The following is a 24,585-nucleotide window of genomic DNA, read 5'->3' on the forward strand; positions in this document are numbered from 1 at the left end:
TATGACTGGTTTTTATGATAAAAAGTATTTGATAATTTGAAAGATATTTTTATCTGTATTATCTATTTATGACTTTATTTAAATATTTTTTTGCTCAAAATACTATTTTGATGATATGTATAAAACAATATTTGCACAAATACTATATTTTTATTTGTTTTTCTTTATTCATATATAATTTTTTGAAATTCCTTATCATCAGAATTATTATCTCGTGCCGCAAAGAAAAACCTAACTATATCTTTAACATTTTAAGTGCGACAACATTCGTACGGCCTTTAGATTTGTGAGTGACATGATCAGAATTTTGTCGGTTGGTTTCTATTTAGTTGCGGATGTGTTCGGTGCAAATTATATTTGCAGTGATTTATAAAGACGAACGTTTTGTTGAGATAATTTTTAGTTAAAATTTCAGCATAAACACGGGAAGTTGTGATGCGTTGTTGACAAGAATTCGAGCGATAAACGCAGTATACTTGTAAACAAGGAAATATTTACATAAATATATTTTCAAGGAAGGATATATTAATATATAAACAATTTTGGATAATACCAGTGTTACGAATTAATTTGTGGTGCGTTGAAAAATAATTAAACTTTTCATTTTTAATTAGTGCGTTTCTTTTAAAGTGAACTTGAAAAAAATTGGAAATTTTCGGAATGGTTTAAATTTAATTCTTTGGATCGTCGATATTCTCCAAAATGTTTGATTTTAGCAAAAACAGTAGTTAATTTTAAAAAATTCCCTTAAAGGAGAATACTAAAATTATTAACAGTAGAATTTTGAACGTCCAGCATTGGTTGAAAACAGTAAATTTTGAGCAATGTAATCCATCTACAAGTCGCAACTTTGAAGATAATTCTATGAAATTTAGCACATACATCTTTATTAACCCTAGAACGATGGCTATTGAATTCGAATACTATCGGTTTTTTATTTCTCCTAGCCATATAATTGTCCTCCCGAAATAGGACTTTATCGGTCATAAAAGTCAGAGTTCGAAAAAATCTTAACATACATAAATGTCAATAAAAATGAAACCACTAAACTTACAGTTTTGGTTTTTGTCTTTATTTCATTGAAATTATTATTACAATTTAAGTTTTACCTTTTCCGGAAACCCTTCCATTATAGTTTTTATAGTGCTTTCTGTCACTTTGTTCGAACACGTAGTATATCTTCGTTTAAAATCTACCACACTTTTGGATACGTTTTTGTGCTCTTCAATTCTCTTTTAACAAGAGCCTAATATCTCTCTAATGGCCTTAGCCGCAGGCAGTTTGGAGGATTTGCCTCGTTTGGTACAAACACCTCATTATTGTTCTTTTACCACTCAAGACCTTGCTTACCATAGTGACAGGATGCCAAATAGGCCAAATATAAGTGCACATATTAAGGTACCTTTTTGTGCTCTTCAATTCTCTTTTAACAAGAGCCCAATATCTATCCACTGGCCTCAGCTCCAGGCAGTTTGGTGGATTTGCCTCTTTTGGTACAAATACCACATTATTGTTCTTGTACCACTCAAGACCTTGCTTACCATAGTGACAGGATGCCAAATCAAGCCAAAAATAAGTGGACACATTAAGAAGTCTTATAAATGGAAGAATCCTCTTTTGTTAACATTCCTTGGTGTAAATTTCTGTATTTATAGACCCCTTTATAACAAATGTTTGGCTTCTTTTGCCGCAACTGCATATTGCTTACTTTTCTACAACATTCTCTCGAGCATTAGCAACATAAAAATATTGACGCGGATGCTGCAAAAAAATTTTTATACATACGTTTCCGTGCTCTGTCTGTGGCCTATAATTTTTAGCAGAGTTCCTTTCATGAACTTTTTGAGCCTTTAAACCTGCATTGGCTTTAACTTTTCGTACTAAATAGTCCGAGTACTGAGCTAACCGGACTGCTTTCCTACCGGATGTTTTGGGAGCTCTTTTGAAAATGCTTGCTATTTATTGGCTTTAGAAACATCATGTGGACCATTCTTCGACCTGAACCTGGTTTTCTATCAACGGACAAGTTCTCCCGCTACTGTTTAATAACATTGGAATTAGTTTGACCGCAGATCTTTGAACAATGGTCAACTTTTTGAAGGACCAAGTTGGGTTTTGTTGAAAATATTTAATCAGATTAACAATAAATGAACATAACTGACATTAAACATAATAACTGACATGCTTTACAAAGGCAACTTGATCAAAATAAAAATCAAATAATATTTGCATTAAAAGTTTTAATGAAAAACGCGTGTTAAGGTTTTTGATGGTGAGTCTTCTTGATCGGAGTCTGCGTCGGATGAGGATCTGTCTTTAAAAAAATCAATTGTTTTTAATTAGTCAGTTAACTTCAATTTTGTGACATATTCTCGGAGGAAACTCCCATTGTATCTTCTTCAACTTCATTGTCGGGATCGTCGACTTTTGCTACCACCAACAAATTTCAGCCACCAGTGAGTCCAGCCGTTTGCCTTTATATCGCGTTTCTATGGGCATGTCCACTTGATGGCAGCAATCGCCATGTTCATCTGACTCTGAGGCTAGCTGCTTGAGAGATATTGTTCACTTAAATTTTCTGGAAGTATTGTGAACATCTTGGTCACAAGAGCGTTTAATTGTGTGCTCGCTAACATACGAAAAAACTAAAACTAATTTTCCAGGGTTCCACTCAAGAAAAACGAAAAATATCGCTTTCCTTTATTGAATATGTTGTAGCTGGTATTGAGTTTAACAACTTTGCTGATCATTACTTTGCGATATTCGGACATTTAGATGGTCAAAATTCACGAAAAAAGCCAACAAACAAAAAACAATTTACCCTACGCAATACTTACTAACTTCAAAACGATATATCTCGATTCCTAGCTCTGACCCTACGAAACGCCGGGACTATATATCTTTTTGTTCACCGATATATCCCAATATAATTTAACACCAATAAGTTCCAAGTATATACATAAGTCATGCTACCTATTTTAATAATAATATTACGATCGGTCCATCATTAGTCGTAACGATAACGATCGTAAATATCTTAACAATTTTGGTAACCAAATAAAATTAAACCCAACAAAAAATGTAAATACTTAGTTCATGGTAAATTAAATTTTCACGACTTCTTAAGCAATTGAACAATTTACAATTTATTCCAAATGCCTGCCTAAATTCGAATAAATTAATTAATAGTGAAGCACTTTAAAATCTTTTACTTAAATATTGATCAATTAGCCTTTATTGGCTTAAGATTAAGCTGTTTCAAACGGAATGACAAAATCAATACACCCCCATCTGTTTGGTGTTGGCTATAAAAAAGTCTCACCTGATTCTCCAAACAAGTTACAAGCCAATTTAAAAACTAGTTTTATAAGTGTTCCTTAGAAGCTGTGTTTGATACATAAAGCTTACCTAAATCTAAATTTCAAAGGGTGACAATTTTAAACAAAAATCCGAAAATTTTTTTAAAAAAAAAGTTTTAGAAATTGTGCAAATAATACATACTATTTTCCTAACACAATACATATTATGGCAATTGACTGAAATAATGGTTAGCACACAAACTTTAAAGTATAAAATGGACGTTATTTTGTATAGAAAATCATATCTATACATCTAGATTGATTGTTCGAATAATTCCCAGTTAAAGTACTTTCACAAATTACTATTTATATATTTAATAATCTCAATATATTGTTTTTATTGCAATTTTATTGAATCTACTAAGTAATACATTATTCATATAAATCAAATACTTAATCCAAAACCAATAAAAAAAAGTTTTTGATTTAAATGTAATCTTATCATTTTTGCAATAAAAAAACATGACGTTTACTTATTTTCTAATTGATATTATTTGTTTAAATCTGCAATGAAATTCACAGTAGATAAATTTTAATAAAATGCCGTCAAATTAAGTTTTAGTTAAATGTAAAATTCATTCATTGCAGAGCTACATTAATTGTTATAATAAAAGTCACAAAATAAATGCTTTTAACAATATCAAGTGCTGGACTTTGAACATTTATTATCGGTGTGAGAAAAGCGTCATATTTGTGATTTTTATAAAAATTTTATTTTATTTAATAAAACAAAATCAAAATCAATTAACGATTTGATAAAATCACAATCTGTGTGTGTGTGGCCAGTTAATTTGTAATGAATTAATAATAATTATTGGGAAGTAAAAAACAAATCTGTTTTAACAGATTTATAACACTTTATTCAACTGCACTTTTGTGCTGAGTTACAATACAATGAAGGCATTAGGGGATTTGTTTGACATCCAACATTTCATTTCAGAAATTTGTTAATCAATAAAATCCGCCAATTGTAAATTGTTTAAACATGTTATAGAATTAAAATCTTGAATTCAAATAATACTATCAGTTACATATTGCTTTATATTTTAAAATAGTTTGTTAAAAAACTACTCGGTCAATATTGCAGTATTCCAGGGTGACATTTGTATGGGAGCGAGATGAAATCATGGACCGATATTGCTCATTTTCACTGCCAAATAAACCTTATAACAGAGAGTATTTGAGGCTCCTTTCAATTGGGCCCTACCGTATTTTCAAGAGTCAGACAGACAGACGGACGGATTTAGAACCCAGCGGCGTGAATTGTTGCTGGTTTTTCAGCATAAACCAGTGACTTTACGAGGCCCCGCAGGAAATAATCTCATGACCTTGGAGGCCAATTGACAGGTCCACTTTTCGAAATCAAGTTACCGGCAAATTTTGATTTGAAAAAATCGATGGTTGCGGTCACCAGCATAAACCAGTGACTTCACGTGGCCCCACAGGAAATAATCGCACGACCTTGGAGGCCAATTGACAGGCCCACTTCTCGAAATCAAGTTATCGATCATGTAGTCCATCTCCGTTTAAAATCTACTACACTTTTGGATACTTTTTTGGGCTCTTCAATTCACTTTTAACATGAGCCCAATATCTTTACTGGCCTTAGCTCCAGGCAGTTTGGAGGATTTGCCTCTTTTAGTACAAATACCACTATGGTATGCACTTGTTTATTATAGTGACATGATGCCAAATCAGTCCAAAAATAAGTGGACACATTAAGAAGATTTATGAATGGAAACATCCTCTTTTGTTAACATTCCTTGATGTAAATTTCGGTATTTATAGACCCCTTTGTAGCAAATGTTTGGCTTCTTTTGCCGCAACTGCATATTGCTTGCCATGCCAAGAAGTTTTTGGGAAAATGTCTGCTTTTGAGTCCCAAACTTTTCTACAATATTCCCTCGAGCATCAGCAACATAAAAATATTGGGAAACTACGAAAAATTTTCCATACGTACGTTTCCATACTCTGTCTTTGGCCTCTAAATTTTCGTGTCATGAACTTTTTGAGCCTTATATGTTTTTAACCCTGCATTGGCTTCAACTTTTCATACCAAATAGTCCGAGTACTGAGCTAACCGGACTGCTTTCCTAGCGGATGTGTTGGGAATGGCTTTAGAAATATCATGTGGACCATTATTTCTACATGAACCAGGTTTTCCATCAACGCAAACGTTTTCCCGATACTGTTTAATAACATTGGAATCAGTTTCACCGCAGACCTTTGATTTTTTGGCCAACTTTTTGTAGGACCATGTTGGGATTTGTTGGACAGATTTTTTTATCAGATTAACAACAAATGAACATAATTGACCTTAAAAATAATAACTGACATGCTTTACAAAGGTAACTTATCAAAAAAAAAAATCAAATAATACTTGGGTTTAAAGTTTTAATGAAAAACGTCTGTTAAGGTTTTTTCAATCTCAGTCCTTAGTATGTGTTGGATAATCCAATAACTTTGATCTTATTTACTTTTGTTAAAAAATTTGGAATTGGAAAAACTGTAATAAAGAGAATTTTGTCCAGTATTTTTTGACCGATACTGTACATATATTTTTAATTCGAGCAGTAAAAATCTCTGCAAACTATTGTACTCGACTGTACAAAGTCTTTTATATTTTCGGTTAATTGAAGAAGAAAAAAAAACCAATAAATAAATTGTATTGTTTATTATTTCGACAACAACAACAGTACATTCTAGTTAAATGATATGCTGAACATTGATAATAATTGATTATTGTTGTTCTCTCTTTCTTTAATGGGCGAGTTTGCACAGAGAAATTCTTAGACATCTTAGGAATTTTAACGATTCCCAATAAGGGTTTGGTTCGATATAACTAAATATACATATGTTTATTGTACATACATTTTACAATATATATTATAATTTTTCATATAAATTGATGATGGGGAAGAAGATTGTTTGTTATCTTTTCCAAACATCTTACATAAAAATACGAGTATACATTCTACATAACTACAAATAAATATTTTGTATATTTTTATTATTGTTGATAGTATTTTTATTGCGATTTAATTAATTTGTTTTAATAAATTTCATTTTAAAGTCTCTACTTATATGTAACTCATCATAGTTTGCAAGGTTTCCTTTCTATATTATAACTTGCTCAAGATTAACCTTTTAGATAAAGTGTATTAAAAAATGTAATACTATAATATAAAGATAAGTACAATAAAACAATATGTAATGGATGTACTCTTATGCAAATATAATTTAAGATTTTGTTTTGTAAATATTTTGAAAAACTAAAACAAATATTTATAAAATAAGAAAACTAGTCATAAACTTTTTAATGTAAATATTTGGTCTGTTGCACTACTAGACAGATTTACAGGTTTCAGTTAAATATAAATGGTTGCCATAAACATATATTTATTTACCACAACTATAGATATGATTGCTACAATGATGTGCAATGGTAGCTTGGTTACCGCAATCATATACATAATTACAGTGATCATAATATTGTTAAAAAACTTGTAAAAATTTTGAAATGGTTATGTACTATATTTTCCCTCTGGATGTGGGAACGATTTCCTATGAAATATGTAAATCTGGCAAATAGGGAAATAAAGCTATTGTAGAAATTAAAAACATTTTAAGTTGTCAGGAGATTAAAATAAATATGTATATTAACCATGAACAATCAAAAGCACTTTAGGTGCTTTGACAGCATTGGAACTGGCAATTCTGATTTCTGCTATGATTTCAAAATACTTCTATGGATTTTTCCAGGAACCTGTTCTATTTCACTACCTAGCTAAAAATGTTACTGATTTGGAAGCACTTAGAATTTGTACATAATCCCATAAATTATTAAGTGCTTCCGGTTGATTTGATTTTTGTTCGAGATTCCTCGCCTAGTCGACGTAATTTACTGCATTTTTACCACTTTTGCAAGCTAAATATTGTGAGAAGCTATAAGAAAACAAAATAAATGCAAATAAGAACTGAGATCGAAAAAAACCTTAACACACGTTTTTTATTGAAACTTTTAACCCAAGTATTATTTTTTTTTGATCAAGTTACCTTTGTAAAGCATGTCAGCAGTTATCATGTTTAATGACAATTATGTTCATTCTGATTAAAATGAATGACAAAACCTAACATGGTCCTACAAAAAGTTGGCCGTCAAACTGATTTCAATGTTATTAAACAGTATAGGGAGAACTTTTCCGTTGATATAAAACCTGGTTTATGTAGAAGGAATGGTCCATACGATGTTTCTAAAGCCAATAAATAGAAAGCATTTTCAAAAGAGCTCCCAACACATCCGGTAGGTAAGCAGTCCGATTAGCTCAGTACTCAGACTATTTGGTACGAAAATTTAAATCCAATGCAGGTTTAAAAACATACAAGGCTCAAAAATTTCCTACCAGGAACTCTGCTAAAAATTTAGAGTTCAAACACAGAGCACGGAAATTGAAGTTAAATTTTATACAAAAAATTTAACTTCAATTTCAAAATTTTTCGAAGCTTCCGGGTCAATATTTTTATGTTGCTGATGCTCAAGGAAATGTTGCAGAAAAGTTTAGGACCCAAAAGCAGAACATTTTCAAAAAAAGTTCTTGTCATGGCAAGCAATATACAGTTGTGGCAAAAGAAGCCAAACATTTGTTACAAAGGGCTCTATAAATACCGAAATTTACATCATGGAATGTTTACAAAAGAGGATGCTTCCATTCATAAGACTCTGTAATGTGTGCACTTATTGTTGGCCTGATTTGGCACCCTGTCACTATGGAAATCAAGTTTTTGAGTGGTAAAAGAAAAATAATGCGTTATTTGTACCAAGAGGGGCAACTGCCTGGAGCTAAGACCAGTGAGAGATATTGGTGTCTTGTTAAAAGAGCACAAAAAGGTGTCCAAAATTGTGGTAGATGTTAAACGGAGATGAATTACCTGTATGAACAAAGTGACAGAAAACTCTATACAAAACCTTAATGGAAGGGTTTCCGGAAAAGGCTCATAAATTCATCACTATTAGAACTATAACTTACTATTATTAGGAATTAGAATATTCTAATTCCTAATAATAGTAAGTTAAATAGATGATATTTACAAAAAGACCTTGACAATGAAGATTGTTGATGACGCCCTTGGCAGGGTAGAAAATGCATTCCAATTTGCCAATTGTCTAAAATTTTAGTATTCAGTGATATTCTTTGAATTATTACAAATAAATTATATGAACTTAATCCTAATTAAAAATTTACTTTCAAATTATATATATAAAAAGTTCGAATAATTACCAAAAATCTATAAATGAAATCAATTTTTTTAAAATTTTTTTTATTATTTTCCAACACTTGAAATAAGCAGATAACCACATAAGCTCTAAACATAGGAATGGGTTGGGTTAAGTTGCTTATATTTTTCAATGAATTTGTTTGTTGTTGAAATAACTAAATAAGCATATAACCCGATAACCAGGCAACTGTGAACAACCTTATAGTAATAATAATTTCAATCAAATAAATATTAACTTATATGTATGTTAAGATTTTTTCGATCTCAGTCCCTACATACTTTCAAATTTAAAATATTTCAGCTGGGTAGTTAAGCATTGATCACTTAGAAACAAAAACTTTTCTAACATTAGAACTATTTAGTTTATCTCGTTGTTATGCAAAAGTAATAAGTCCATTTTGTGTTGGGCAATTTTTAGTTTTGTCAAAATCGCAATATTATTATATCAGTGAAATGGAATTGAGTACATCTACACTATTAAATAAATGGTCTTTCAGTAAGAGCTTGCTATCATTAAAGTGAGTATATTAATATATATATAACGTATGCGGGAAAAAATTGCAACAAAACAGAAAACGACTCGTGTCTCAACACTGTTTAGCGTATATTCAGAATTCATTGTCTCAAATGGCGTTATCTATAAAATGTAACAATATTCTGAAACTTCACAACAAATCGACCATAGAGAAAGTATACTCTTTAAATATATAAGATCTATGCTAGCACAGCTTGATGCAGTTCTATTTTGGTGTCAAAAAGTAAATTTTTCAAACACTCAATTTCAAAAATCAAATGATGCATTTTTGTAGAGAAATGATTAAAGATGAAATGTACACTTATAGTTTTAAGAAAAATTTTATTTTATTTTAAAAAAATTGAAGTAAAGTTCATGCAAGGGTGTTAAGCAAAAAATTACTTATATTTTCACGCAATTCAGTGGTTTATATAAGTATAATTATCCTAATAATACCATTTAACATGTTTGAAAAATATAACATTTCTCCAGAAATAAAAAAAAAATTATGGGGATATCATAAACCGTTAAGAAGAAATCTATAAGTCTCTAAAAATTGTTTTATTTTTGATTTTCCATGGAAAACAATAATGTAGCCCCACTTTCCCCCAAGTTGTCTTTTTAATAAAATGAAAGGTGGGAGTGTCTTGATTCGATTAAAGAAAATAGTTTTCGGAAGTTTTCGGAACAGGATGAAAACCTAACATTTGTTGTCGAATAATAAACGAAATATCAAAAAAATTCTTATCTATGTATTGGTTTCGTGGGCGGTGGGCGTGACCGATTTTATTGAAACTCGGCATGCGTTCCTTTTTGTTTCAATAAATGTATGTACCATAATTTCTAGACTTATGCTTGGATATAAACAATTTTATGCGAAAAAAAATTTCAATGCTCTACGACCACTCCTTATAATTTTTGCAAAAAAATTTATTGCATTTGGATTGCATGGGCAGTGGGCGTGGTCGAAAAAACTTATCATACGTTCTTCTTTTGTTTCAGAAAATATATGTACCAAATTTCTAGACTCTTACTTGGATAGGAAAAATTTTATGCGAAAAAATCTATTCAGATTGTATGGGCAGTGGGCGTTGGGCGTGGTCGATTTTGATAAAATTTAATTTTTTTCTTATTTTGGTCCATATAATTCTCGGTGCCAAATTTCAGCGCTCTACGACCACTCCTTATAATTTTTGCAAACAAATGTATGAAGCCATCCATCTGTGTGACCTATTGACCTTCCCTATGCCAAAATTGGTTAAATTCTCTTTTGAGAAAAATTACCTGTTTTCCGAAAATATCCATTCTTAGACTTTACTGCGCACACAATTTTTAATTTAAAATAGATTTTAACCTTTAACTTATGAGGTGGTGGTAAATTTTACACCCTCTTCATTTTTTTAAAGTTTTATCAAAAAGGCTTGAGAAATAAAGTGCCTGCATTGTTGTTTCAAATAACATTTTGCTTTCTTTTTTTAATTTTTTTAAATTAAAATTGTTGCATCTTATTGTTAAAAGGCAAATATTAACGAAAAAATGTTTTTTAAAGTAAAATTTTTTGCAAAAATTATAAGGTGTAAAATTTACACCACATCTGTGACTATGTAAAAAATTTTCACGTCATAAGTTAAAGGTTAAAAAAAAAGAATACAAATGAAAGTTTGTGGGATTGTATCATCAGAAATTTTCATATTCGTTAAATCTTTTAAACATTTTTCCAGAACGTGCATTAATTTTTTTTTAACATCAACAAATTAAAAAAAAAATTTTAAATTTTAGATAAAAAAAACGTTCAGGAAAATTTCGACAACAACAACAACTGAAATACTACTCCCAGCAATTATCATATAAATTTATCTCACGATCAAATGTTGTAATAGAAAGTCTGTTTTCTTCTAATATGAAGTAGAAAAAAATCTCTATTTCTTATTCTTACTGGTTAAGAAAATCTATAAATGGATTTAGAACTAGATTTTCCAACTAAATAAAGGGCGAACCACTTTATTACACTTCTATACAATATTTGGCAAATTTTGAAATTAAATTTTAGACAATTGACATATTTATTATCAGTAAAATGAGTATCAAAACGTTTGGATTAAACAATTTTTTTTTATTCGTCATGCAAGATTTTCACAAGTAAATAAGCTTTTAGTGACAAAGAAAAAATATATTTGAAATCAAACCAGCATTTATGCTAATGAACATAATGGGTTTTTTTTACAGCTTTGTTTTATTCTAAGAACGATATTTAACGCTAACAAAACAGAAAAATGACAGGGGTATTTATTGTTTTTAATATAAAAAAGTTAATACAAATTATTAATAAGTTTTATTAAGTATTCCCTTCATAATAATAATTGTATATGGTGAAATATTCAATTAGCTTTTGGGGAAGTAAATGTAAAAATAATTACGAATGAACAAAACACAAAACGATTGTAAACCACAATTTTTCAATTCTGCTAAATATGAATTTAAGTATATCTAAATAATTACACTGAGCTACATTGATTTTATAAACGGGAATTTTTTATGTACTTTTGGTTGTAATCATACAAAATTCAAATGAAAATTCCACTGTGGGGTTTTTAAAAAATTTGTAACTTCAACTGAATATTTTAAATTGTAGTGCATTTTGTAGAGTATATTAGAAAAAGTTGAATATTTTACATTTGTGGTCAAATAATTTAATTGAGTCATATATTATTCAATTAAAAAGTCACTCCAAAAAATTCTTAAGAATTTTTTTTTTGTAGTTTAAATAGTCTTTCAATAAAGACTTAAGAATTACATCTGTCGAATTGGCTGTCATTTATTCAATTTGTTTTGCCAAATCACCATGTACAGATATAGCGTTCAACAAGACCCACAGAGGGATTTTGGTGTCAAAAAACCTATTTTTCAACCACTCAATTTCAAATTTCAAATGATGTAGTTTTGTAGAGAAATGTTTATGTGCACTTAAATTTTTAAGAAAAATTAGATTTTATTTTTGTATTTTTACGCAATTCAGTGGTTTATATACAGTGGTGGCCAGGTAATTAACACTAAAATTGTTTGCTAAATTCCATGTGATTCTCAATTATTTTTTCAAATATTTCCACAAATATGAATGCATGAGAACTGTTTTAACACACAAGTGTGTTTTATTCCACTGTGTCAATTCATACATATCCACCACGAACACAGATTTTTCTAGAACTTGACCAAAAAAATTTTTTTTTAATAAACATATTTTCTAATATTTATATCATTATATTTTTATTATTATAAAATATTCGGAGCAAATTTCGTATTTTTAGTTCCATTAGTTTCGGTCATATCATGTTATTAACAGCGGATATTCGCTGAGGTGGGTCAACGTATTTCCACATATCTTTGTCCATATATGTTATACCGATTTTCCATAAATTTTTGAGAAACTAGAAATATTAATAATAAATTTCATACCCTTAGATCCTTTTGTTTTGGCTCTATCGCACTTAAAATTCAGTTTATGAAAAAAAATTCAAGTATTTGTCTTAAATTGCTGGCCACCACTGTATGTAGAATTTTCCTGATAATAACATTTACCTTTAACATATTTGAAAAATATAGAATTTTCTCAATAAATAAATAAAAAAAAATATGGGGATATAATAAATCTATAAGTCTCTAAAAATTATTTTATTTTTGATTTTCCATGGAAAAAAAATAATGTAGCCCCACTTTCCCCCATGCTGTTGTTTTCATAAAATGAATGATGAATAATGTTTCGATAAACAAAAATAGTTCTCGGAAGTTGTCAGAACAGGATGAAAACTTAAAATTGTTTGTCGAATGATAAACGAAATTTCAAAATAGTTATTATCTATGTATGGGTTTCATGGGCGGTAGGCGTGGCCGATTTTAATGAAACTCGGCATGCGTTCCTTTTTTGTTTCAGAAAATATATGTATCAAATTTCTAACTTTTGCTTGGATCGTTTGGGCAGTATTTTTCTTAATTTAGTACATTTAATTCTCGGTGCTCTACGACCACTGCTTTTAATTTTTGCACAAAAATGTATGAAGCCATCTCTCTGTGAGACGTACAAATGATAAAATTGTTTTATTAAAATGGGTGTTCTGTCCGTTCAAAGATCCGCAAGCTACGCCGATGTTACGGTGAGGCCCACGTATGAATGGGTACACCAACAAACAAAATTGTAACGATACTAATCCACATGAGATCCAAGAGCGTCAACAGCATCCCGAAAAAGTCACTGTTTGCGGTGAATTTTGGGTTACCGGTGTCATCCTTCCATATTTCTTTGAGAACGACAACGGAGAGCGCTACATATCCAACTTCGTTTGGCCTTAATTGGATGATATTGGACATTCTACGCGATTTGAGGGCATGGTTATTCGCAGGTCTATGCGAATAAGCCTCAAACCACAGCGGCCGTCAAAACCAACATAATCCATGCTATCGGTCAAATTCAGCTTGATTTATGCGCCAGAGTAATGGAAAATTAGACATTTCGGATGCGAGCCACCAAGCAAATCCACGGCCGACATTGGCACGATGTAATCACCCCTATCGTGAAAAACATGTGAAATTTATTTTCCCATGAAATATCCATTTCCCTCGAAGGGAAAATTGCTATCGTGATATTCCCCTAAACTTTTCATTCACAGTAGTTGATTTTGTTCGTAACAGCTGTTTATTGTTTACAAAATTCCATCTAAAAATTTCACAACATGGGGAATTTTTTCACGTGAACAAAGTTTATGAACGAAAAATGGGAAAAGGGAACATAATTCATGTGAAATATTGAATCGCGATAGGGGTGAATATTCCATACATAATGCCATCGATAGGCCTTTCAAACGAATAAAAAATGTCGATGGTACACTTTGTTTTATTTAAATTTAATATTTAAAGTACATTGACCTAATAAACAGGACCAAACCATAATATTACCACCACCAAACTTGACTGTCTTATACTTGGGTCCCATCACTGACTCTTAAACTGTATTTGAATGAATCCGAAATGTGAATAGTATTCCATTACTGTCTCTGTAGTTTATTTGAGGAGATCATTTCTCAAAATGTTTGTCGAATACCTTTCACATGATACCAATATTTCATATGTTTCCATTGAGAGAAATATGAAATAAATACTTTAAGAAAGTATCGACGATAAACAGTGTGATCCAGCTTACAAAATATTGAACTCAGGACATACATTTTTAGAAACGCTCTTAGAATGGAATAAAATTTTATTTTAGTTGGGAACACCACAAAAATTTTTTGACAATTAACTTTGTCATTCCGTTTTTAATTTCCACATTTTTCATTTGCGACCCCTTTGCATGTTGAAATCAACTTTCCGAAGACTCCAAATAACTTACATATATGATATACATCAATGTATCCGTTATTGTCCAACTTAGAGTTTTATTTAAAATCGAGAAAATCGGTCCACAAATGGCTGAGATATAAGATATAAGCGACTATCTATCTCGATTTTTTCACTCACATTTTTTTCTCATTAACATTTTTATACCCTTCACTTTCGTGAGAAGGGTATATATAAGTTTGTCATTCCGTTTGTAATTTCTACATTTTTCATTTCCGACCCTATAAAGTATATATATTCTGGATCCTTATACATAGCGGAGTCGATTAAGCCATGTCCGTCAGTCTGTCTACCTGTCTGTCTGTTGAAATCAATTTTCTGAAGACCCCAGATATCTGCGGGATCCAAATCTTCAATAATTCTGCCAGTCATACTTTCGAGAAGTTTGCTATTTAAAATCAGCAAAATCGGTCCACAACTGGCTGAGATATGAGGAAAAAACCAGGACAACCTAGATTTTTGACCTATTTTTTTTACCTATATCTGGATTACTAAGTCATTAATATAGACAATATGGATATCTAATGATGGATATTTCAAAGACCTTTGCAATGACGTATATAAAACCATAGTAAGTGCGACCTATCGTCAAAATCGGAAAAATATTTTTTAACCCGATTTTTTTTTTCACCAAAAGTTTTTTTTCGCTAAATATTAAAAAAAAATTTAAAAAACAAAAAAAAATTCGAAAATTTTTTTTTTACAAAAAAATAAAAAACTGCAAAAAATACATTTTGTTTACCTAAAAATATTTAAAATTTTTATTTTGAAGTATAATTTGGTGAAGGGTATATAAGATTTGGCACAGCCGAATATAGCTCTCTTACTTGTTTTCACTTAATTTTGTCTTACCAAAATTTTTTTTTACCAAAAATAGTTTTTATTATTTTTCTTAAAGTATACTTTGGTGAAGGTCCGAATATAGCACTCTCACATGTTATACCCTACACCACCATACTATATTTTAATAGAAAACCTAGTAGTTTAAATCTGAAATTACGGATATTGTTTTCAAAATAAAAAGTTTCTTTTGTATTTTGACTTACTGCAATATAAGTTATGTTGTTACAAACGTCAGATCAATAAACGTGGTTACGCTATTTCATCAAATATTTGAACTACAACTGTGCAGTTGTTGTTAATTTCTATTAATTATAATTAATATTTTCATTTTAATTGTTTTAAATTACAGTTATATGTATCAGTAATAATAATAATAATAAAAAAAATTATTAACGATCCCTTTGTTAGCCCAGCCATATTGACACACATTTTATTTTTATTTCTTGCTTTATTTTGTTTTGTCATAAATTAATGCGTTTTAATAATTATTTGTTGTTGTTTTACATGCACGTGATGTAAATAATTATTCGAATTTCATAATGCGCTTAAACACAAGTTGCTTAAAATAAAGTTTACATTGAAACAATTCTTGGTAATATGGACCAAAAGTGAAAAACCCGCAACTTTTTTTTAAATCATAAAATAAACCGGTTTCTTAACGATTTGCATTTGAAACTAATTAAGAGTTTTTTGTTTTTTTTTTTGTTAAAGAAAGAAACTGTAAGTGAACTGTCTGGAGGCAAATACATTAGACAGGCTCGAAATATGTAGATAAAAACGCATTTTCATTTAGTTTTTTTTTTAAAAATTAAACATTTCCAATTGTATATCAGAAGTTTTGTTTATGAAAATTTTGAATTTCAAAATTTTTCAATTATATTTCAGAAAAAAATGGCATGCGATTTGTTTAAAGCAAAATCTGTATCTTATAATGACTTAATTTTCAAGGCTAGACCGCAGACGTTTCTCTTCGTGAGCCGGTCTAATATATTATATATTCCTTTACAGCCTCCTGTTACTTTTTTTGTAATATCAAATGAATCCGTTTTTTTAAGAGGCTGTATTACATGAGACTAATGCTTTTCTTTATAATACATCTTTTATTCCTTGATTGCTACTTATTATGCTTTAAATGTTCGTTATTTGAATTTAAAATGTTCTTTGTTTAAATTCTAAAATTTAATGGAAATTCTCCATTTGCGATTAATTTTAATATTTTACATTTGAAGTAATAAAATTACCGTTTTAAAATATTGTCGCAACAAATTAATAAAAAAAAAACATTTATTTAGCTGTCAGAATAACAATTTGTGAGAATTTGCTTTTGCAATCATGTTGACATTAAATTTATTATACAGAGTCTTAAAAAAAAGTCCCTAAGTAGGCTTTTAATTCCAATTTTTCAGAAATGCAATAAGCGTACAATATATTTGAATATACAGCTGGAGAAGTTATAAACCAAAGAAAGAGTCAGAAAATATTTAATTTAAAAAAATGAGTTTTTAGATAATAGGCCTTTGAATTTTATATCTCAAGAATTGAACATTGGAAAGAAATATGATTTAATCATAAAATTTTAAAGGACAGGTTTATAAAACAAGACCAAGACATTTTGTTTTATAATAATGTTGTACATGTGAACTTTTAAAAATTTAAAATTTTTTTAAATTTTCAAGATGTCGTATTTATGGACCGGAACTTACTTGCTATTAGGGTGATCGATTCTTCGACATTTTTTTGAAACCGTTTTTCGGTTTCTTCGAAAAATTGCAATTTAATATAAACCGGTTTCGGTTTTTTAATAATAACCGGTTTTTTTGCAAAATATTAAGAAGAAAATAAGTTTTATTTTATATTAAAGATCTCATACTTATGATAAAGAATATACATGTATTTTAATTACAAAAACTAAGCATTTTTAAAAAGCTTAAATACTTTTTAATTCTAATTTTGATTACTTCTTTTAACGTTCACAAGGTCTTCGGGTCAAATTCGACCCATTTTGATATTAAAATTGAAGTTTTTCTAAAAATGTGTGGTTGATATTTTCGATATTTTATTTAATTTAAAATATCAACAACTACGTTTTAGAAACACAAATCTGCCAAAAAAATATCTATAAAATGTTTTGCACTTATGATCATTGGGTCAAATTTCACCTGGAGCTAAAATCTTCTTAATTTTTGTTACGCACAATTATCATTCGTAAACTATTTTTGTATTAATAATAGGTTTGAAACTAAATTTCCATACAAAATTTGTTCATGAATTATATCAGATATCACAAATATATTAACCTTGGGTCTTCCGATATTTATCATATATCATATTCACCCATATCGCGAATTAATATTTCACATGAAATATATTCCCTTTTCCCATTTTTCGTTCATAACTTTGTTCACGTGAAAAAATTCCCCTTGTGAAATTTTTAAATGGAAAATCAACTATTGTGAATGAAAAGTTCATGGAAATATCACGATAGCATTTTTCCCTTTGAGGGGAATGGATATTTCATGGGAACATAAATTTCACAAGTTTTTCACGATAGGGGTGATTATCTAATTTCTAAAAACTGGCTATTTTTATTACAGGGTTTTGAGATTTATGCAATTTGTCCAATTTTTCTGCAATTTGTGTATCCCATCCAAAAAATAAGATATTTGTTTGTGAGATGATTTTATCGTTGGAGTCAAATCTCTTTCCGTCGAGACATTTCTTCAGGTTTGGAAACAATTAATACTCACTCGGGGCTAAATTCGGAGAATTGGGAGGAATGCTCCCTTATGGATGTAAACTGCACATGTGTATACGCTTTTGTGCAAACGTGGCAGTTTTTGCTTTCTCATACCCTAGTGATCTAGTGATCATTAAAAATTAAAGCCATTATAAAACATCAACAGATAAATCGAGGTCCTATATTCAAAACACCCTCTATCTTGAAAAACACAACTTTTAAGGAGTGCCAAAAAACTGTTTTTTTTTCGCGTATTACTTTAGTTATTAAAATTCGGTATTCTACAATATTTTTAAAAGCACCTACTGAATCTCACATATAATTTGTTTTTAATGTTTTGCATTATTGTGGACTTTATGATAGATAGATGGTTTTGCTTTTCATGCCAGATTCAGATTCGCAAAAAGCTGGACATTGGGTTTTAAAAAGCTGGACAAATCAAAAAAAGCTGGAAATTAAAATATAACCCGTAAAATGTTAATTTTGGTTTTGTGTAAATAATTTTTTTAAATATATTTATATCCATTGTACACTGTGCTACAGTAAAAAAACGTTTTTAGTGATGTTCGTAAACTAAACGACCAGTAACTATCATGTCTGATTTTAATTTTTTAACGGATTTAGAAAGAAATCTTATTACGCTTTAAAATGACGTGCATTTTTTTTAATCATTTGTAAGTTATAAATTTTATGCATATATTTTATGAAAGGTTAGTTCTTTGCTTTTCCGTAACTGTTTAAAATTTTGAAATCGGTCCAAAAATGTGTGAATTGTTTCAAAATAACTCCAAATTTTTAAGGTGTTTCAAAATCTTTGAAAACGTCATTTGTATGTACTCACCTATGCTTACAATCCTCACTTGGTCGTTTTTCAAGTTTAAAGTTTTTTTAGTGGGTAATAGAAAATATCGGCTGATTTAATTTTTTTAATATTTAAGGAATTATTTAAAAAACCTTAAAAAATAAAAGTTGAGAAAAAGTATTTTTTTTTACTTTTTCTGAAATTTGGGAGCTTCGAAAATTATTTTTTTGATATGTCGTAATGGAAATTTTTTTCTTCATGTCAAAATAAAAATATTTACAATCATATATGTATGTATGTAAATAAAGAAAGAATTAAAAGTATTGAATTAAAATTAAATACTAAAAACACTACCACTTTATTTCGTTGAGCTTACGAATTTGGCCAATTCCAAACCTTTAGAAATCTGTAAACTATTTTGAAAATCTATACAAGATTCCTCTAAATTTGTTCGTATTAATTTTTGAGCTTTAATCAGGTCCAATGACAATCGGTTTTTTTCTTTAGTATAGAGATTGTAGCAGTATTCGATACATAGTTTATTGTTATCTATTTCTTCAAATATTTTAAGCTTTTGTAAATCTTCCCAAGAAGATAGGACATTTTATAAATTTAAATATTACAAAAGTCCTAATGATTTTCTAAATAGCTAAATGCTGTTTTTAAAAAGTCTTATAATTCCGTCTTAAAAGTTTCATGTTCATTAGGCGATTTTTTTTTTTAATGGTATTAACTTTGGTGCCAAAAAATATGTAATCTATTCTACATTTAAGGCTATTCATGACACGTGTTTCCATAAAACTTTTTGTCCTTTATTTTGTTCCTTTCTTCAAAAAATACATACACTTTTTTGCATAAGTTATTACTAGGGGGCGGATTTTCATGCATTTATTATTGGAAAATATGCGCCTAAAATATGCTTCAAACAAATCTAAATATGACATAAAATTTAAAAAATATTCATTTATAATTTTATGCAGAAACATAAAATAATTAAGTATGGATTTAGAAATGTCCAAAAAATACACAACACTGTTGCCAGCAGTTAGAACTCTTTCAATTATACCAGGAATTAAACAACTAAAGTTCTAAAACTATTTTTAAAATAATTTTTTTTTCTGAAAAACATTGGATATATTAATTGTGTTATATTGGTATGAATACTTGTTTAAAGCCATAATCTTTAGAGCTTCTATATTGTGGCTTTCCTTTTAAAATCATTAATATTTTGATCGTGCTGTAAAGTAGCATCCAACCTTAATTTTTATCTCGTAATAACCCAGCCATTAAGCAATTAGTAAAAGTATCCCTTATAGACGGAAATTGTTAATAAAATCTGATCACTTGGCTGACTCCAATTTATATATTTTGGGTCACTTGACGTGCTATTTGTAATGCAGAGAGAAGTCAATTGGTTACTTTATACATGTCATGTAATGTAGCATAAAGACAATTATCACTTAATTGTCTCTATGTAATAACAAATTCGACATTTTTTTTCATTTATGGATATTATTGTCGAAAATTTCTATTTAGCTGGACAAATTTTTAAGTACAAATTTATAACCGGTTATGGCCAATAGGCTAGGTTGTTGAATATAAATAATAATAAAAAAATTCAATTTTAGCTTGAAACTGGACAGGCATCAAAAAAGCTGGACAATCCAGCCAAGTCCAGCCCGGCTGGCAACCCTAGTCTCAGGCCACTAGAACAAGAAATGTAGGAACAAAATTAACATATTTTGAGAAATATTAAAATAATAGTTCAGTAATTTTTCCATACCTGCGATATAAATTTTGCGATTTTCGAGAAAAACTAATTTCCTTACTGTTATTAATTTTAAGTAAATTCTGTTCAGAATATTATAGTCCAGGTAATTTTAAATATAGTTTGAAATTTTTAAAAACTGGAAAATTTATAAACACTTTGTGATAATTTGTAATAGTTTTTTGTTATTGAACAGACCAATTATTTCCAAAAAATATTTGAAAATAATTTTTTTTGAAAAGGTTTTGCACTCAGAAAAATTATTTGTGCAAGATAGAAAAATAACAAAAATACAAACAAAACAGCAAAAAAAAAACATGTTTGTTATAAAATTTTTTACTGAACATTTTACCTTAAAAAAGTAATTTTCGTGAAAATCAAAGATAGAGGGTTTTGAATATAGGCCCTCTATATGTAAAAAAAAGTAAGAAAATATAGTCGGTCAAGCCCAAACATATAACACCCTACACCGAGCAGATGATTATTTTATTTGGATACCAATATTTTTAAGTGGTTTTGTATCCAAAGAGATTTTCGGAAGTGGGCCTTATATGGGAGCTATGACAAATTATGGACCGATCGTCACAAAATTTGATAGTGCGAGTTCGGCCTATATAAAACTTATTTGTGCTGAATTCTATATGATATCTATATAATTAAGATATAGATGAGAGCTTTACTATTTTCAAATAGGGCAGGAGAATTAATGGACCGATTCTAACCAAATTCAATAGACTTCGTCCTTGGGCTAAGAAAACAGTGTGAGCCGATTCCAATTATTTTTTTTTTCTGTGTTTAAATTTTGTTCATTCTTAATGACTAAATATTTCTGCTGTGGCTGAAAATTTTGATGATTTCAACCATAATGCTTCTTATGTTGCTAGTACCTATGAAATCTAGGAATATAATGAAATCATTCGATTAGCAACACATTTGTTCATCACAACGAATCTGAATATTGTAAATATTGAAAAGAGTTTTGCATTTGCAAGCTTTTGCAATCTAAAAACTATCGGATGTGGAATACCACTATTATTAATTTTGTTTTTACGATTTGTTTGTCAACTAAATAATTATGAATGCTTATTAATTTCACAAAAATGTTGATAAGAAGAATAAACTAATAAATTGTAATCTGTATTAAGAAATATTAAAGATGCTCGGTTGATCATGTGACTGACTGGTTGCCATATGACAATACACATAATACTATGCTATAAAACAATATTTAAATTAGTTGAACTGCAAACAAATATCAGTTAATCCCTGTTTTATAGATATTTTAATTTGTCTTGGTTTGTGGTTTTTTCTTAATTTTGTATAAATAAAACAATAACACTTGACTTTACTCTGTTATTTTTATTAAAAAAAAAGTAATAAATGAATATTTATGAAAACAGTTCACGTGATCGAGAGATATTTTAAATTTATCAGATGTATGCATAAAAATTGTTGAGATTTTTTGTTTTGTTTTTAAATAAATTAAACATCAACACTGTTGGGGTTTCTTTGTGTCAAAGTCTGTCATCATCTGACAGCGTTAAAACATGGGTTTTGGTTTTTTTTTAAATCAATTTTTAATAATAAACAATTTATATGGTAACGATGTGAATTAAAGTTCGTTTACATAATTTCATTTGTAATGCACGTGCCTGGAGAAGAATTGATTAATTATTGCATCTGTAGTATTTAGGCTGGGCAATTGCAAATGTTGTTCAATGTTTTGTAATAATTTTATTTTTATTGTTTTTTTAATTTACATCATTAATTAGCTTTTTTAGTAATCAGGTTTTTTTTTAAAAAAAATCAAATAAATCTATAAAGAAAGCGTAGCGGTCGTTAGTGGAATTTATTATTATTATCTCGAAATATTGCGCATACGTAATGGGGGTCAGTTTTGTAAAGTCATTAAACGTTGTAAAAAGGCTCTTAATTTCATTTCGAATATAAATTAGTGAGAAAAATAAATAAAAATTTAGAAAACTAAAATACTTAAAACTAACTAGGTAAAACTAGTTGTATCATCTACGTTTTTTTTTTTAAAGGTTATTGATAATTATTCAACAGTTTTAATTAAAATCGACTAACTTTTGATATTTATTTAGTAATTACTTTAATTAGAATTCTTTATTTCTTTCGTGATGTTTATAAATATTCAAATATTTGTTTCTCTGTGTTGTTTTGCGCAAACAAAAATATTTTTGTGAATTTATTTAAATTGATTTAATTAATGTAAATTTGTGATGTTATATTTTTAAAAAAAATATTTGAATTGACTATTAACAATTATAATTCGCAGGGTTATTTTTCTATTGAAAAACCATTGTCTTTAAGTGGAATAACGAACAATTGTACGAAAAGTTATTATTTTTTAATTAAGAAGAACTGAAACAGTTGGGAAGAGTGGGTGAATATTTTTCTGAAATTTATATTTTATGTATTTTCCCTTTCAAATAAATAGACGCAAACTTAATAGTATTCAAATTCAAACTTTTATAAATTAGTGAGAAAAATAATATTTTTCTCAGGATTGGCTACCGATTCGAAACGGTTTTGGTAAAAGTATACCGATTTCCCATTAAAATTTTACTTTTGCAATTTAATTTAAAATAATAGAAATTTGTACGTAATTGCCGTTCTAATGAGACATAAACAACAGAAATTGGTTAAAAAATGTTAAAGTTATTAAAAATTCCCCAGGGCATTAACGTGTCTCAGGCCACTAGAACAAGTAATATAGGAACAAAATTAAAATATTTTGAGAAATATTAAAATAAAAGCTCATTTTTACTTAAAATATATCCATTAGAGTGCTCCAAGATTGTATGGACGATAAAAATTTTCTAGGTACAGATCGCCCCCCCCCTCTAGAATGGTTCTATGTATTGTAGAAACTCGTTGTGTAAAATATTAGGATGATAGGATAACGTTAACTGGTGCCGCAACGACGCTGAAGTTTTGAGGTGCATTTATAAGGGGAAAAAATGCAATTTGTTCAGTTTTTGTAAAAATGTTGGCATTAAATAATTACTTTTGCAATTTAATTTAAAAGAATCGAAATGTACACGTAATTGTCGTTCTAATAAGATATAAAAGACAAAAATTGGTTAAAAAATTTTAAAGTTATTAAAAAATCGACAGGCTATTAACGTGTCTCAGGCCACTAGAACAAGAAATGTAGAAACAAAATTAACATATTTTGAGAAATATTAAAATAAAAGCACATTTTTACTTAAAATATATCCATATTTACTTGTATATGAGTTTTTGTCTTCGTAGGATATCGTTAACCTATTCGCAGGTATGACCAAAAAAATTTAATTTTTTTAACGGCAGTTTCAAAACTCCAATATTAAATTTTTAAAAATTTTGTTAAACAAATTTCAGAATTTTTTGATCATCACATTGGGATTTATTGAGAACATAATAGGGAATAAAAATATGAAAAAAGTATGACAATATCTCCCATAGTTTTTCCGTACCTGCGATTTTCGAGAAAAACTAATTTTTTGGCCATATTTTGGCGAATGAGCCGAATTTCCTTACTGTTATGATTTTTAAGTAAAAGCTATTCATGATATTATAGTCCCGGTAATTTTAAATATAGTCTGAAAGTTTTATTAAAATCGGAAAACGTTAACCCTTAAATCGTGAAAGTCAAAGGTCAATTTTTTCAATATTTGGAATTTCTCATGGAAAGATAGCGAAATGTTATATATTTTTGGACCGATTTTAATGAAACTTAAGAAAAATATAACATGAAGTCTAGTATTTATAATAACAGCACAAAAATCGATATTAACCCTTAATGGCACTTGGGAATAAAAAGACACTCTACTTTTAAAATTTTTAACCGATTGAGCTCAAACTTTTGTCAAATTTTGTTTATCCTAAACT

General features: G+C 28.9%; 1 protein-coding gene across 1 annotated transcript in view; it reads left to right on the forward strand.

Moving 5' to 3' along the window:
• Positions 1–310: 310 nt before the first annotated feature.
• The window catches only part of LOC135963369 (sodium-independent sulfate anion transporter), a 42,807-nt gene continuing 18,532 nt past the window's right edge, over positions 311–24,585 (forward strand). The window contains exon 1 of the mRNA XM_065515193.1: positions 311–575. The gene's annotated coding sequence lies outside the window, so the exon portion shown is untranslated. The remainder of the gene's footprint in view (positions 576–24,585) is intronic.

Source organism: Calliphora vicina, chromosome 1 (genome assembly GCF_958450345.1).
Source record: "Calliphora vicina chromosome 1, idCalVici1.1, whole genome shotgun sequence".
Classification (NCBI taxonomy): domain Eukaryota; kingdom Metazoa; phylum Arthropoda; class Insecta; order Diptera; family Calliphoridae; genus Calliphora; species Calliphora vicina.